At 46.6% G+C, this 16082-nt stretch overlaps 1 long non-coding RNA gene across 1 annotated transcript in view; it reads right to left on the bottom strand.

Annotated features, from left to right (window-relative positions):
* The window catches only part of LOC136793538 (uncharacterized), an 8685-nt gene extending 325 nt beyond the window's left edge, over window positions 1-8360 (bottom strand). The window contains exons 1-3 of the long non-coding RNA XR_010838912.1: window positions 8142-8360; window positions 3524-3809; window positions 2478-2766 (exon numbers count right to left, since the gene is read on the bottom strand). This is a non-coding gene — a long non-coding RNA (uncharacterized lncRNA). The remainder of the gene's footprint in view (window positions 1-2477; window positions 2767-3523; window positions 3810-8141) is intronic.
* Between the last annotated feature and the right edge of the window lie 7722 nt (window positions 8361-16082).

Here is a 16082-nt window from a genome sequence, read left to right as displayed (position 1 = left end):
ATCAAGTTCCCACTTTCTGAATAAAATTTGGTTATTTCAGGTTAAAGTCAGTCAATTCACAATCTCTTTTCTTCCCAGGATGGATTTACAGCTCTGGGGGATTTGTGACTTACGCTGCTGTGTGATGGGGCTGCTGGGGGTCTACCATTCAGGAGATGTTCCATCCTAGTCAATACCCACTGGAACATCTAGACCTACCTTACCTCTGAGGTCTGTCCTGTCTTCCTGCTGGACCCTGGCAGAAATTCCCATTGAGTTCTCAGCCATAAGATTCACACTGTACCTGCTGATAGTCTTGCCCTGGCTTCAAAGCACCTCTAGGTAAGCCACACAGGAAAACGTTTGTCTGCTCTCTGAACTCTCTTTATCCAGGTCTGTGGAGACTCTGTGGCACTGCCTGACTCCATCCTTCTGGGCACTTCCATGTAGCCTTTATACTTATATATGTGAATCTGCAGGGTGGGCCATCAGGCTGGAGACCCAGGGAAGGGTTGATATTGCAGTTCAAGTCCACAGACCGTCTGCTGCAGAATTCCCTCTTGCCCAGGGGAAGTCAGTCTTTTATTTGATCCAGGCCTTCAACTCATTGGATGAGGCCCATGCACATCATGGAGGACAACCAGTTTTATTCAAGGTCCACCAATTGAAATGTTAATCTCATCGAAAAACACCCTGACAAAAGGGTCCAGAATAATCTTTGGCCACATATCTGGGCACTGTGGCCCAGCCAAGTTGACATAAAATTAACCACCATGGTGGCCCTTAACTCCAGAGGCCAATGGTGGTGTTAAGCACTGGCCTGCTGATGACACGACCTGGGCCATGGTGACCCTAAGGAGGGCCTTACTTGGTGGTCCCTTCTCTTGGTGCCCTGCCACATTCCCAGGGCTACCATCTATGCCTCAGACTGGAAGGACCCAGATCTCTCTAGCATCCCAAATCAAGCCTTTGCTAAATCACTCCACCCTCTTCTTACCCTAAAATGGGAGGAGGAGATTGCCCCTTCCCCCCTTCCCACTGGCTCTGCTGCGCTTTCTCTGAGGTTGGCCAATTCAAAGGCATAGGATTAAAAACAGCCCCCTCTCCAGAGTCAGCCTGGATGAATTCTTCTGGGGACTTTACTGTGAAAGCGCATTCATCAGGGGTTTACAAGCCTGTCCAGTCCTGCCTTCCCCCTGCTAGTAGGCGACAAGAAGTGAGCTGCTATGGCAGATCGCCCATGTCCTCTGGGTGTCATACGTGACTTCAGAAGCCATCTGTGACAGCTCCAGCCTCTAGCCTCTTCCCAAGGGGATAGGGAGCTGTGGGCCACTGTGTCTGAGAACTCCGAATGCTTGTTACCCTTCTAGAGACAAGTGCTCACCGGACATTGAATCCTTTCTGACGACGAATGCCCTCTAACCTTGCGAACTCCATGAATTCTTTCTCTCCTTTGTCTGAGACAGTGTGGCCAGGACTTGCAAGATAATGAAGGGATTATACATCCCAGATTGGCATTCCCGGACCCTTGCCTGCTTGCCTCCCATCAGGGTCTGCACTCATCCCTTTGCTTCATTTTGCACCCCGAAAGCAAAATGTCCCTCCTAACCAGCATTTATTCACTTTTTGAACACTTAGGCCTCCTAAGCTCCTGCCTGTGTTGGGTGCTGGGAACGTAGGGACAAATCAGCCACAGGCAGCGCTGTCGAGGGGGCTCCCAGTCTAGTGGGGTCACTGGAGCAGACAGCGTCAGAGCTCCGTCCCATCCCCTCAGACCCCATTTTACCGTCGCTGCTTTTAACATCATGCTTTCAATAGCTCACACCTGCTGCTCTGCTTGGAGGCCTGTGCTAGGGCAACTGAAGCCACTTTGCAAGGATGTGCCTTGGATTTATATTTATACCTTCCTTCTTCAACCCTAGCTGCCTTTAACTAATGCCTGTTGGGCATCAAGTGTGGGAACCCATCCCCTTGCCTTGGTTTGAGGCAATTCTGAGGTGTAGTTTATGCTCTTGAGGTCCCCTGTGGGGGTCAGCTTGAAGACACCTTCTGCTTCACTTTCACCCAAGATCTCCCCCTTGCTTGGTTTTTTCTTCCTCCTGTCCCATTTCCCCACTCCCTCATGTATCTTCCCTGGAGAGCTTCCTTCATAAATTACTTGTATGTGATTTCTCCTCCCAAGGTCTGCTTTTTTGGGGAGTCTGTCCTAAGGCAGTCACAGAAACCTAGTCAGAAAAATATAAAACCACACAATCAAGTTTAAGGGGTGCTGACAGCACAGCTCGGGCACACAGAGAAAAGTGTGTCAGGGAAGTTCCGGCACCACTGTGATGTCAGACTTGTAGCCTTATATCTGTTATCCATCTGGCTGCCTGCCTTCTGAGCTCTTTACCTGAGTATGTCTGGCTGCAATGCAGGATTCCACCACAGAAGCTGAAAAGCCCAATATCCCCATTTCCTGCCCTCCTGGTAAGAAGGGCAAAGTCCCCCAGACTTACCCAACTGGACAGATGTGTCTTGGACTTGCACTGCAGCTGCTGAGTTTCATCTCCTGGGTCGGTGACGGTGGCAGTGCGGGGGCAGGGCCAGCCTTCCAGGGTGGTGGCATGGGTGATGCACACACCTACGGCTTCCAGTGCTTGCTGGTGGCAGCAGAGGGGTCGTCCCTTGGCTGTTTTGCTCTGAAGTCTTGGCTGTGGTTCTGACTGTAATTTCCTCAATTTCCCTCCACCTGCCCAGCTGCTCTCTCCAGCCTTCTAGCTGATTCTGTCAGCTCCCCGATAGCCTCTGAAATGAGATTTTACTGCTTACATCACCCTGGGAAAGATTCTGTTGAAACCAAGAGCCTTGACTGGTTCTTGAGTCAGAAGTTTGGGGAGGATTGAGGAAAAGGACAAGGGAGGGGCACGTGAAAAGGTGCAGAGGTGTAAAAGGGCACCAGGATCTGGGAGTTTGGAGTTACTGGGGATGGAGTCAGGGATGGGATGGAGAAGGCCAGGGCAGAAGGGCTTTTACAGGCTCTTCTATGGAGATGGGGTTACATTGGTTCAATCACTCTTTGCTTCAAAATGTAACCCAGATGGGGGGAATGGGCTTTTGACCCTTCATGACCTAAACTCTTTGATGTAAAATAAACCACAGTACATTTTAATTACAAACAAATATTTCTGTAACATCTGCTGCTTCTAAATTCCTGGGTCCTTGGGTCCAGAACTAACTGTGGAGAAAGGGTCCCAATTTATTTCGAATTCTAACTCCCCTCACATAAGGGGAGCCAAGGTAAGGGGGATGCTCTTTTTCAAAGCAGTTCACATTCTGCATTTAATATGGATGCATTATTTTCATCACCTCATTTTACAAATGAAGAAACTAAGGCTCATAGAGGGTTTTCTGAGGTGGCTCAGTGACAGAACACTGATGCTAGTATGTGAACCAAGACCCTCCAGCTCACAGCACTAAGTCTCTTCCTACGCACTTCTCTGAAGATTTTATCTGCAAGTCACGTTCCAGTGTCTGCCTAGAGCACATGTGAAATATGGCTCACCTCCAGTGTCGCGATGAGGAATCAATCTTACTTCTTCTGTATCTTTCCAGTTTGGATGTGAGAGATGTACACTCATCAGGGACACCTCAGACCACTGTTAAGGATTCAGCTCGAACTGACCACAAGCCTCAGGGTTTACAATTATAAGTAGATCTAACCTTGGCAGTGAGGGTCTAATAAATGAAACTGTGACATCCATAAGTTTGAGATGCCATGATTTACATGTTTGTGTAAATCAAAGCCTTTTAGCAGTATCCACGAGCAGTAAGTTGCTGAGGACGTGAACCTATTGGGAGAAAATACATTATGGTAATAGACACTATTTACTGAACAGCCATGACATACTGCATACCATCCTAGGTAGGTATATATGGTACTTATACAATCCACGCAAGACCCAGTGAGGTAGGCGTGGGCATGCCCATTTTACAGACATAGAATTCAAGGTTCAAGATGACTTAATCTTTGTCTGAGATCATACAGCTGGTAAGTGGAAAACCTGGGGTTCAGACCATTCTGTCTGACTCCAAAGTCCATGCACTTCCATCTACAATCTTGCTACTCAAAGTGTGGTCCTTGGACCAACAGCATTGGCATGACCTGGGACCTTGTTAGTAATGCAGCATCCCAGGCTCCATCCTAGACCCAGCTAATCAGAATTTGCATTTGAACAAGATTCCCAGGTGATATCTGTTCATATTAAATTTCAAGGCACTGCTCTGGGCTTCACTACCTGGGCTTCATACTTTCAGGATCTTGTGGGTGCAGTTCTGATTGCCATAGTCTCAAATGAGCATGAACAGGACAAAGTCTCATGGAGCATTTTCTTTCCCCTCTATGTGGAAAATTGCTCTACTTCAGCCCCATATCTATGAACAGGTTTTAAACCGCTGGAGGAGACAGCGCCAGAATCTGTAAAATGGAGGGCGGACTGGCCTGTGATATTCGGTTTGGCCAGCAGGGGGCACCTGCAGTATCTGCCTAGGCAGCGTCCCCTCGGCAGGAAAAACGGGTGGGAAGCTCAGACCGTGGCAATAATTGAGAGGGTGTAATGTAGGTATACTCCGGTGAAAAAGCCTTACTCTCCGCTTGCTTAGCCTGGGGTACCTAGCTCTGTGGTCCAGAGGTGGAGGGAGCTTTTGTCAATGTGTGCGTTTTGGAAAAGCCCACGCACCTCTCCGCAGCCTGTAAACCTGTGCATGGACGCAGGAGCATGTGGACAGGGGATGGGTGATGGGGGGCGGTGTGGGTTCTAATTCTGCCTTTGCCACGAACTCCCAGTGTGATTTTCGGCCTGGATTCCTTTTCTCAGCCTGAGTTCCCTCAGCTATCTGAGGAATAAGGTGCATAAGATCACCTCGGGTCAATTCAAGCTGCAACATTCTGTTAAGTCATAATTAAAACGCCCCACGAGAACATTCTCTATTTAAAAGAATTATTTTGTTAAATCAAACTGTGCAAAGCTAATTATCACTCCTTAATTCATCTATTTTATAACTCTCTCTTTTATTCTGCCTAAGATTTTTTTTTTCTGGTACAGAAGTGAATATTTAAAATATGAAAAGAAATCACAACAAAACACAAATTTGAATAACTTGCCAAATACCACAAACATCCTCAAATTCAGAAAGATATTACTGAATTAAAAACTCTCTAACAGATCTCTATAGTACTTTCAAATTCCTACATTTTTTGGCTTCATACTCTCTGATCATATCTCTGTAAAATTGTCATTTGATAATATTTTGCAAGCAAAGAATTAAAAAGATAAGCTATTGTTTCCTCTTACAGACTTGGTCAAAATTTATGTTTTATTCTTGATATTTGGGATGTGTAAACCATATGTCTTCAGACACAGACATACTGTAGCCTCACTAAAGGATTGTGCTATACAAACAGGAAAACGGAAGAAATTGTATTTCACCCAATTCCCATCAACCCAGAGAAAATATATGGTGCATTTATAACTTTATACACTGTATTCTTGAGTCTATTCTTGAGAGAATTTCCATTTTGACTCAATGTCAATGAGAATTCTGGCCTCCACCATCAATTGTATACCTTTGATGACTTGAAGACTTTTTCACAGATTGACTTCTGGCTCAGTACATCTCAAACCTTGCATCTCCTCCGTTCTTCATTTACTTCTGGTGCCAGCTGCAATAGGACATGTTCCTGGGGTGATAGACCTGGGGGTCTTACACTTTCATGACAGGCTGCCTAACGAGTCAGCGTGCAGAGTATTCCTGGAAGCCGTTCCTACACTCTTGCTTTATCCAAAGCTCTGGAGGAAACTGGGGCTGAGAGTCCATTGGGAGTGAGATTCCATCGCTGCTGTTGAAGGATTTTAACCTGCCAGGGGGTGGGAGTGATGCAGGCCACTGGCTATGGCTGGGCAAGGTTTTGCTCTCATCTGCCCCCAAAATGTGTCCACGGAGGATGGGGCAACTAGAAAAACTTCTTTCACTGATGTAATTTTCCTTTACCTCTTCTGAGCTGGTTCAAACCTCAGTGCCATTTCCCTCCTATCTGATGTGAACTTTCTTTCTATTCACTGTTTTTCTCAGCACATTCCCGAAGTCTGGAATTATGAGTAGGCTTCTATAGCTGAATCCTACTTTTCCTTTTCACTTCAAACCACAAATTGAGACATGAACCTAAATGGAAGCTAATGGTTTGGTTTTTCCTTTTTTTTCTAGAGAGTCTTCCTTAGGTAGGCTTCCCTGCCTCTCGCCTGTGCTGGTGATTCTCCGCCTATGTTTTTGTTTGTCTCTGTTTTTAAATTAAACCTCAAATGAGGATGTAGAGAGCCAAATTCAGAATGAGGGAAACTCTATAGGACAAATGACCTGACTTCTTTGAAAAAGAAAAGGCATGAAAAAAGTAATAGGGGTGGGAAAGTAACTTCTGGATGAAAAGAAACTTAAGAGACATATCAACCACATGCAATGTGTGGACACCGTTTGGGTCTCCATTTGAACCAATCACCTATAAAAAGAACATTTGTGAAACAAGTAAGGACGTTTGAACGTGGTCTGGAAGTCAGCTGATACTAAGGAATTTTTGTTAATTGGTTGGGTGTGAGCTAGCGATAGTTTGGATTATGGTTCAGCAAATGGTCCTCTCCTACTACCCATGTCCCCCAACCGTGAGGGATATACAGGGAAGGAGGAGGCAGGTGCAAAAATCTAAAGATGAAATGGCAATGGCCTCAGTCCATGGGGTGGTGATAGGTTAGTGGGAAGCGATGAACCACAGAACCATTTTTCTCCGCCCAGTTTCTCCCATCGTCTCCTCCCATTGTTATACCTTTTCTTGTCCTCGGGCTTTACTTTGTTGCCTCTTCTTAGGAAGCCCTCCTTTTGGCCTTACCCTTCTCTATACTCTACCCTACCTTTGACCTGCCTGCTCCTGGAAGCTGTCTCCACCAGAGCACCCACTGTCGCCCCTTCTCTGAGAGTCCACCGTACACCTTGAATTTACAGGCATTAGCATACAGGTCACCTTTGGTCACCTGCTTATCTCCCCAGTTGGCCAGACTTGGGTCTCATGTGTGCTGCACCCATCTTATTCTACATGCTCAGAAAAGATTTGCTACTGAAAAGCACACCAGGCAAAGATATTGTATCCTGGAAAGTATATTTGCATAGAGATGGGGTGCCCCCATTAGTGCCTTACCAACTGGAGGTGAGTTTGGAGGCAGTGAGAGTACCAGATGGGAACCTGCAGGCCCCCTGGAGGATAGGCAAGACGTTGGTCTGCTCCACTGCAGGGGTTCTTAACCCGGGGCACATTGTAGAATCACCTGGGGTGCTGAAAAGTCAATCCTCATGTACAGCCCTCCTCATCCCTTGCAGACTCATGAAAACAAAATCTATGGGGATGGGGTGTGGACCCAGGCATCTTATTTTTAAAAAAATCCATCTACTCGGTGATTCCAGTTGCACCTGAGGTTGAGAAGCACTGGGCTGTGGAAATCTTTGCCCCACTACAGAGCTGGGATTTAATGGAGTCATTTACAAAGCTGCCAGCTGTTCCTTGTTGGCTGTGCCAACAGAGAAAACAAGCTTACCGTTTTTTATTTCTATGAAATACAGTGAATAATCCCAACAGTATGCAAGGGAAGGTTCTTACAGCCACATGCTTCAGGAGAAATTCAAAGGGGTGGAAGAGAGGTCTTTTTGCACAAGGGAAAGGGGCTGGGCAATCATTTCAGATGCTTTTACCTTCCTTGTTTGGGGTAGGAAGCTGGAGCGTGGGCTGTGGGGAGACAGCAAGCAAGTGGGCAGGAGGAAGGGAGCCTAAGGAAGAGCATCACGCTTGAGATTCACAGTAAAAGACGAACACAGTCTGAGGAGGACTTGGCTGCCTGGAGCCTAAGGTCCCCAACCTACCACTTCCCTCTACCTTGGAGTTAAAGTGCCCAGAGGACATGACCCAGTGGGGCGCGGCTGGGAGCCGAGTGGGACAGGTGTGGGTGGCTGAGGGGTGCTGGTAAAAAGAGAGAAGCACCAGCCAGCTTGGTGACCCTCTGCCACCACAAGCAGGGGTCTGTCTCACTCTTAGCACTTGCTACCCTGTGTGACCACTGAGTGGGCTAAAGGGAGGAGTTACTTACGTGATACTTGAGGTACAAGAAGCTCTGAGCTTCTCCTCACCAGCCCTTCCTGCGTTCCCCTCAGACAAGCTCCCTGGTGCTTCCACGAGCCACGGCGGTGGCCTGTTTCCTTTTCTCCGCTTCCCTGGGAAGGACGCTGTGATGACGGTCCGGTTCCCACTAGTAATGGAAACCCACACCCTCCCCTTCTGCAGCCCATCCTGAGGGGCTGCAACGAGACTCCTCCCAATCCCCAACGTTCAAAGCAGGAAACGCCTCACCTAAGACTAGCTGTTCTCATTGGATGCCTCTGGGGAACTTTAAAAACTGATGCCTGGCTCTCACCTCCAGGTTCTCTGACTCAATTGGGCTGGTTAAAATCTAGGCATAGTGATTTTTAAAAGTTCCAGCTGACTCTGACTTGCAGCCAAGATTGAGAAGTACTGCCAGCCCAATTTCTCTTTACTGAGCATAGAGAAGAGGCACAAACCCAGCTGCCAGCAGAGTGTGAGTGGTTAACACCAACACAGGATTATTTGGGGTCTCCCACCTGCCCAGATCCAGTGTCGTTAAAAGCCTTGTGCAGGCTGCAAACAGTGGCTGCAGGGTGGCCCTCAGTGGCCAGTGAGGGACCATTCACCCAGAATTTTTTTTTTAAAAAAAGCTTATTCATGTACATAGCCAACCATAGGTAAAGCCATAGGTAAAGGGATAAGACACAGTCATTTCTAAACGAGGTTATAGTGTATTTCTAACAAATCATCCTGCTACACTGGTTTACTTGTCCATCTACCTTCAATGGCAGTTCCACAGGACCAGGGACCACGGCTGTGAGTTTCCTGCTATATTGATAGTTTACAGGCCAGAGGATGGCACTCAGCCAATCACTGTTGCAAGAACAGATGAATGCCTAGATGGATGGATGGATGGGTGGGTGGATACATGATGAGTATATGGATGGATGAACCGGAATTGCTGCCTCCTGAGAGGCTCTGGAATACCTGCCTCTCACTCAAGGTTTATGGTTCTTTTTGCAAGCTAGAATTGGCAAGGGACACCTGGAAGCAGAGCAACCTATAAATTCAACTTTCAAAAAGGCCAGAACCTCAGAGCCCCGGAAAGCTTTATCTTAGCTATTCACATGGTTGCAGCTTAAGATTTTAGAAGAGTAGCCACCTTGTCAGCCTCTCTACCTTGTCACTTGCAGACCCCATGACTGAGTGGAAAGAAAGCACATTCTTTTTTTTTTTTAACATCTTTATTGGAGTATAATTGCTTTACAATGGTGTGTTAGTTTCTGCTCTATAACAAAGTGAATCAGCTATACATATACATATATCCCCATATCCCCTCCCTCTTGCGTCTCCCTCCCACCCTCCCTGTCCCACCCCTCTAGGTGGACACACAGCACTGAGCTGCTCTCCCTGTGCTCTGCAGCTGCTAAGAAAACGCATTCTGATGAAAGCCACCAACCTCGAAGAGTGATCCTTCCCATACAAGGATTTATAAGGGAAGGGAAGAAAAAAAATGCCACAGTGAAAAGAATAAGATTTCTGTCTTTCATTCTTTTCCAGCTCCTTTTATTCCTGGAGGGAATACCTTCAAGCTGCCTTTTCTTCCACTATTGTGTTGATCTTTTCTCTGCAACCTGTACAGAAGGGAATCCCCCTGGACAGAGACAACTCGAGCTGGGGTGTGGGGGACAAGGATGTGAGGTGCCTGTATGTCAACTCCTGGCCTGACCTGTTTTCACCCAGGCTGCGCCTAATCAGCCCGCACACCTGCAGGCTTCCCACCTCTCTTCCTAGTCAGTGAGTAGAAAGCAGCTCATGTCCCTGCAGGGCAGGCCCCCTCCAGCCAGGGACGGTGGGTATGGGCCTGTCTGTAGGACCATACCTTGGGTGGCTGGCGGGTTCTCTTGTTTGCTCTATGGAAGCTTTCGGAACATGATTTTGGTGAGGCCTATAGGACAGAGGGGTGAAGGAGTTCAGTAGGAATGCCTGGGTCAGCAGTCTGTTCCGTGCCCTTACCCCGGCCCTTGCCCAGGCAGGGACTGAGGCTCCTGAACCCTGTTTTTAGACGTTGTCATGAACCATAAGCCCGTGCCTGACGGGGTGTAAGTGCTCTGCCCCTGTTTGAGGTAGCGAGTGCACCAGATGATGGCTGAGATGTGCCCAACGTGGAACCTTTCTAAGGAAGGGGGCAGTCGACTGTCTTCCCTCAACACATGCTGTGCTGGATGCCAGGACCATAAAGGACCCAGTGAACCCATAAGGGGCATCTTATTTTGAGGATGTGAACTTTCTCTGTCGGAGTCCTACTCTGCGCTAGGCTCGGTGCTTTACACATTTTATTTTCTTAAATCCTCACAGCAGCCCTGCAAATGAGCACGATCATCCCATCTTAGAGAAGAGGAAATAGAGGCCCAGAGTCATACAGCTAGTAAGTGAAGGAGCCGTGTTTCAGATCTTGGCATGTCTGATGCAAAGCCCAGTGGCTGACACCCAAAGGCTCTGAAGAAATTCCTGAGGCTCTTCAGGGTACATGTATACAGAAGAGGTGGGAGGAGGAGCACATAGGCAGAACACCGACCTTGCCAGGCAGTGTCAGGAAGAACAAAGCTGCTGAGAGTCTGAGACTCACAATGAATAAGGACAGGTGGGCTCAAGGGCCTATTAATCTTTTCTGCAGTTAGTCGAACAAGGACAGCATCTGAAATGTGAAGTTTGGGGCAAGGCTAATAGATGGAGCTGAAAGAACACTGTTTTGCTTCCCATTCTCTATGGGGGCATCCATTCACGTATTGACACAATTTGGATGAAAGAACAAATACAGTGGGTCATTAAATAGACTCCCAGAGACAAACTGTATCATTTGGATAAAATAAAATGAGTTTTAACAGGAATAACTCCTGAGTTCACCACTAGGACCGTAATATCAGGTAGACAAGTACAAGTCAGAAGGGGCAGAGCTTTAGGACCTGCCTCAAAAAGGCTGGAGGGGGCTTCCCTGGTGGCGCAGTGGTTGAGAGTCCGCCTGCCGATGCAGGGGACACGGGTTCGTGCCCCGATCCGGGAAGATCCCACGTGCCGCAGAGCGGCTGGGCTCGTGAGCCATGGCCGCTGAGCCTGCGCATCCGGAGCCTGTGCTCCGCAACGGGAGGGGCCACAACAGTTAGAGGCCCGCGTACGGCAGAAAAAAAAAAAAAAAAAGGCTGGAGGGTTTTAGTCTTAAGTGCTCATGACAGCATGGTTTCTACTAGGAGAAACAGAACAGAACCAGAGAAAAGATGGGTGTTTTTGCTCTGTGGAGATCTCATCTGGAAGTTGCATGGTTGAGGTGATGTTTGGTCAATTGGAATAAGCATAGAGAAGCATTCATTCATTCGTTCGTTCAGAAATATTAGTGTGCAACTGCCAGGGTCAGGCATTCATGGATTTCCTAATGTAGAGACTGATAATAAACAAATGCAGAAATGACAAGACTGATTCAGATGCTGACATAAGTGCGTGACGAAACTGAAACAGGGGCTATGCCAGAAAGTAACTGGTGGGTGGAGGCTACTTTTGATTGGGTGGCCAGGAGAGCCCTCTTTGAGAAGGTGACATTTGAGCTGACGTCTGAATGACAAGAAGGAACCAGTCGTGGAGGTCCAGGCAAAGGGAGCGTCAGTGGAGAGCCTGAGGCAGGAATCAACCCAGTGTGTGTGAAGAACAGAAATAAGGAATTGAGCTTTAGTCCAATTGATGTGACATATGGCAGGGATGGCTAACTGCTCACCAAGCTTTTTTCTTCTCCTGGGCGCCCAAGTCTTGTATATTTTCTAGCCACGCTTGACATTAGGTGTGACTGTCTGATTACGTTTCAGCCAACAGAATGTGAGTGAAAGTAATAGATGCCCCTTCCAGTCCTGGCCTCTGAAAACCCCCCATGCCTGCTCCATGTCCCTTTTCCTTCCGCTCATTTGATGGAAATGAGCAAGGTGGATGATATTAGGAGCCATGTTTTGAAGGTTTAAAAAATATCGTTAGTTTATTTTTTAGAAGGGCAGATCAAGATTCCTTTTGGATACATTAGGTTTGAGAGGCCATTTAGACTTCCACAAGAATTTGCCCACTGTGAAGTTAGAAGGCACAGTCTATAAGACCACCTTCACTCTGACACCAGTTGCAAGCTTGGCGACTTTAAAAACTGCCTTGTTTGATAATTCACTAAAAGGACTCACAGAATTCACTGAAAGCTGTTATACTCATATTTATGGTTTGTTACAAGGAAAGGATACAGATTAAAATCAGCCAAGAGAAGAAGCTCATAGCAGAGTCCAGAAATACCAAACATGGAACTTTCATTGTCCTCTCCTCATGCAGTCAGGAGAGCATTACTCTCCCGGTATTAATGTGTAACAATATGCATGGAGTTCTGCCAACCAGGGAAGCTCATCTGAGCCTCAGTGTTTGGAGTCTTTACTGGCATCAATTGTGTAGGCATGATCGATTGCTCACGTGGCCGATCTTAACTTCCAGTCTCTGGGGTTCCCTGATACCATGTAACTCAAATCCCCTACCCTAAATCACATTGTTAGACTATTTTGCATGATCCAAGACTCTAAGGCAAATAAAGACACTCCTGTCAGGCGTGACATTTCAAAGGCTTAGAGATAACCTCCCAGAAGCAAACGGCAGAGACTAGACCTCTTTTTGGGCAAGGTTAAATTCTTTACTTCACAACATCCAAATGGAACTGTGAAGTAAACAGTTAGATATACAAATCTGGAGCTCAACAGAAATATCTGAGCTAGAGCTAAAATGGCTGAGAGGTGGTCTTCAGCATAGGGATGTTATTAAAAGCCAGGGGTAGACATGGGAAATTTGAGGGCCTTGAACTAAGCCTGGGCACCCACCATTTGGAGGTATCCAAAGAGCCTGAATTAACAAGGGACACCAATTGGTATCAGCCAGTGGGGTAGGAGAAAACTAGACACTTTCAGAGAGCCTCTGGTATAGCTTTCTATCTATCTATCTACCTACCTACCTACTTACCTACCTATCAAAATGGTTAAAGGTGTCAGAATCATAAATACAAGACAGTCTAAAGGAAGAATAATTTACTAGTATTTAATGGAATGCTTAATATGCATTGACTTATGCTTGCATTGTGCACAAAACTCTTTGAGCTATCTTCTCCTTTAAATTCTCCATTTTATGAAAATTGCTAACATTTAGTAAGCGCTTAATATGAGTTAAGACTGGTGTTCAATTATGCACAGGACTCTATGAGGTATCTTCTCTATTAATTCTCCATTTTACAGAAGAGGCACTAAGTCTTACGAATGTAAAATAACTGGAGCAGGGTCAAGCTAGATTCTCTCCACCTCTGTCTGACTTCAGAGCCCTTGCAATTAAGCACAAGGCAACACAGCTTCAGTCTGGGCACTGGGGACTGAGGAAGGAATGAGGGGTCCTTAGTGAGGACAAGAGGTGCTTTCTTGCAGGGCCACCATTTGAAAGTAGATGTAAAACTGCTCTATGTAGCAGCAGAGGGAGGAGCTAGGGTCCACCTGGGTTTACTGAGAAGAGGATTTCATATGACACAGAGAAGACTTCCCAGTGGCTAGGGATATCTGAGTCAGGCTCAAGTGGTGTGGGACGTGTGCATGCTGGTAAGCCATGCTCAGAGGGTGGACGTGTGTCCTTTCTCCAGTTCACCCTGCTGCTCCTTGTATGTGGGGTTCAAGCTTTGTTTCCTTCCATGCTTTCTGAATCATTAAGTGTAACCCAAATACCACCATCCCTCACTCCTCTAAAGTTTTTCTTCTGATGTCTTCACTGCAGTTGGGTGCGTGCCATGAGGTTGTTGCCACATACAGCTATACTGAGCACTAATTATGTGCCAGGTGCTGTGTTAGAAGTATCTCAACAATCCAATGAGGTAGACATTATCATTCCCATTTAAAGGTGGGAGGAGAAAAAGTAAGAGACAGCAGCTCCTGTGTTTCCCTTTGAGAAACATTCTATAAAATGTAATTATCCCCAGCTCCAAACGAAGCATGGCAACTGGGCTAGTACCTAATTCTTAGACTTGCCCATGCATGGAGGAAAATGGGATATTGACTGCTTATAAGAAGTTATTGTCGCATTAAGGCAGAAGCTCAGAGTGATCACACTGTGAAATTTACCTGGCAGCTCAGCAGTGAAATTGCAGCTAATTAATTTTGCCTGACTTGATGGAATCCTCCTCATTCTTTATCCTCTCTCTGCATTTTGCCCAAAGATGAATGGGGGGATATGGATGGAAATGTAGTCTGTAACCTGCAAAGTAGCTTCTGTGTGTGACCACCTGGCTTTTCCTCTGTAGCCCACACTGGGTATTCAAGCACAGACATCCTCTTCTCATGGGATTCTGGGTGGAAAGAAAGCTGAAGGCTCTTAGGGGGTTTTATTTATTTGCAGCAGGACTGTGGAGGAATTGAAAATAAGGAGTCTGGAGAAGGAAAGGCAAGAGGATTTAAGAGTCCAGCTGTGCAGATTTGGTGGAGAAATTCAGAGGATATTTTTAGAGCTGGAAATGTTCTTAGAAGTCATCAATTCTATTCCAGCCTTCCCTTATAACATTGTGGCAATCTCTGAGTTAGTTTGGACTGAGCCCTGGGAACTTGACCTGGAAGGGGCAAGCTTGGGCAAGGACCCCTGGGGCTATGGTCCAGTGCTTGGTAAGACCCAAGGGTTGAGGGTGACATCTGAAAATGATCTGTGGCTGCAATGATGAGGAACAGCATAACAGCATCTGATCCAGGCAGGCCATTTAGATCTGACCGAACCATGACTGACCATATCTAGATGGTTTGGCTGGTGGGGGCACCCCCATTAGGCCAATGTTGGGGCTCCAGCCTGGGCTGCTGCACCTCCTTAGGTCTCAAGCTTAGGCAGCAGAGCAGCAGGGGTCCCTCCAGCGGTGACGACAAGTCCCCAAGGCATGCCAAAGCTCCTTTTGGGGGACTTTGTAAAATGTTTGCTGTTCTGCTGATCAAAACCAGGGCCCTCCCAAGCTCAAGCCGTTTCTCAGAATTCTCTTTTCTGCCTTTGCTGGGCCCTGTCTTTTTAAATGTTCCATCCTATTCCACAGCCTGATAAGAAGCAGGCTTCCCGTCTCTCTCCATTCTTGCTGGTTTGGTCACTGGTCTCTGCCCACCTGGGAATACCAGTTCACAAAGGGCTGCGTTTCCCAAGATAAGGAATTTGGGTTTAGAAGTGATGGAGAACCGCTGAAGGTTTTTTCTCCTCTATTAGCTTCTTCATAATCCAATAACTTTTAATTTTATAATAGTTTTTAGATTTACAGAAAAATTGACAAGCTAGAACAGAGAATTCATTGGGTGAACCCCACACCCAATTTCCCCTATTATTAACCTCATACAATAGTATGGTACCTTTGTCACAGTGAATGAACCAATATTGATATATCATTATTCACTAAACGTCCACACTTTATTCAGACTGCTTGAGTTTTTATCTCATGTCCCTGATCTGTTTCAGGATCCCGTCAGGGATATCATACTACATTTAGTTGCCATATCTTCATTGGCTGCCCTTGACTGTGACAGTTTCTCAGACCCACCAAGGGCTTTTAAATAGGGGGTGTTATCTGGTCAGAATTTTTTTTTTTGGATTGTGAAATTTATTTAGAGAGCTGAATAAAATATTAAGGACAGGGTGTTCACACGTTGTTATCTGCCCTAAAAATTATTTTAAAATCTGGTCAGATTTGGCTTTTGGAAAACTCTGGCTCTAGAGTGATGGAAGGTGGGTGCCCTCTTAGAGATATGTCTCAGGATATCTGCTGGTATCTGGCCTCAGATCATTAGTCTGTGGGGCAAGGGTTTGGGGAGGGGGACTATGCTGCTTACTGGGGCAGGGCCATGCTCTGTCCCTGCCAGAAGCATTGGTAAGAAATCTACTCCTTTTC

The sequence above is a fragment of the Kogia breviceps genome, chromosome 2 (genome assembly GCF_026419965.1).
Source record: "Kogia breviceps isolate mKogBre1 chromosome 2, mKogBre1 haplotype 1, whole genome shotgun sequence".
Classification (NCBI taxonomy): Eukaryota; Metazoa; Chordata; class Mammalia; order Artiodactyla; family Physeteridae; genus Kogia; species Kogia breviceps.
Note: the sequence above shows the minus strand (reverse complement) of the source record. Positions and strands in the feature narration are given on the sequence as shown.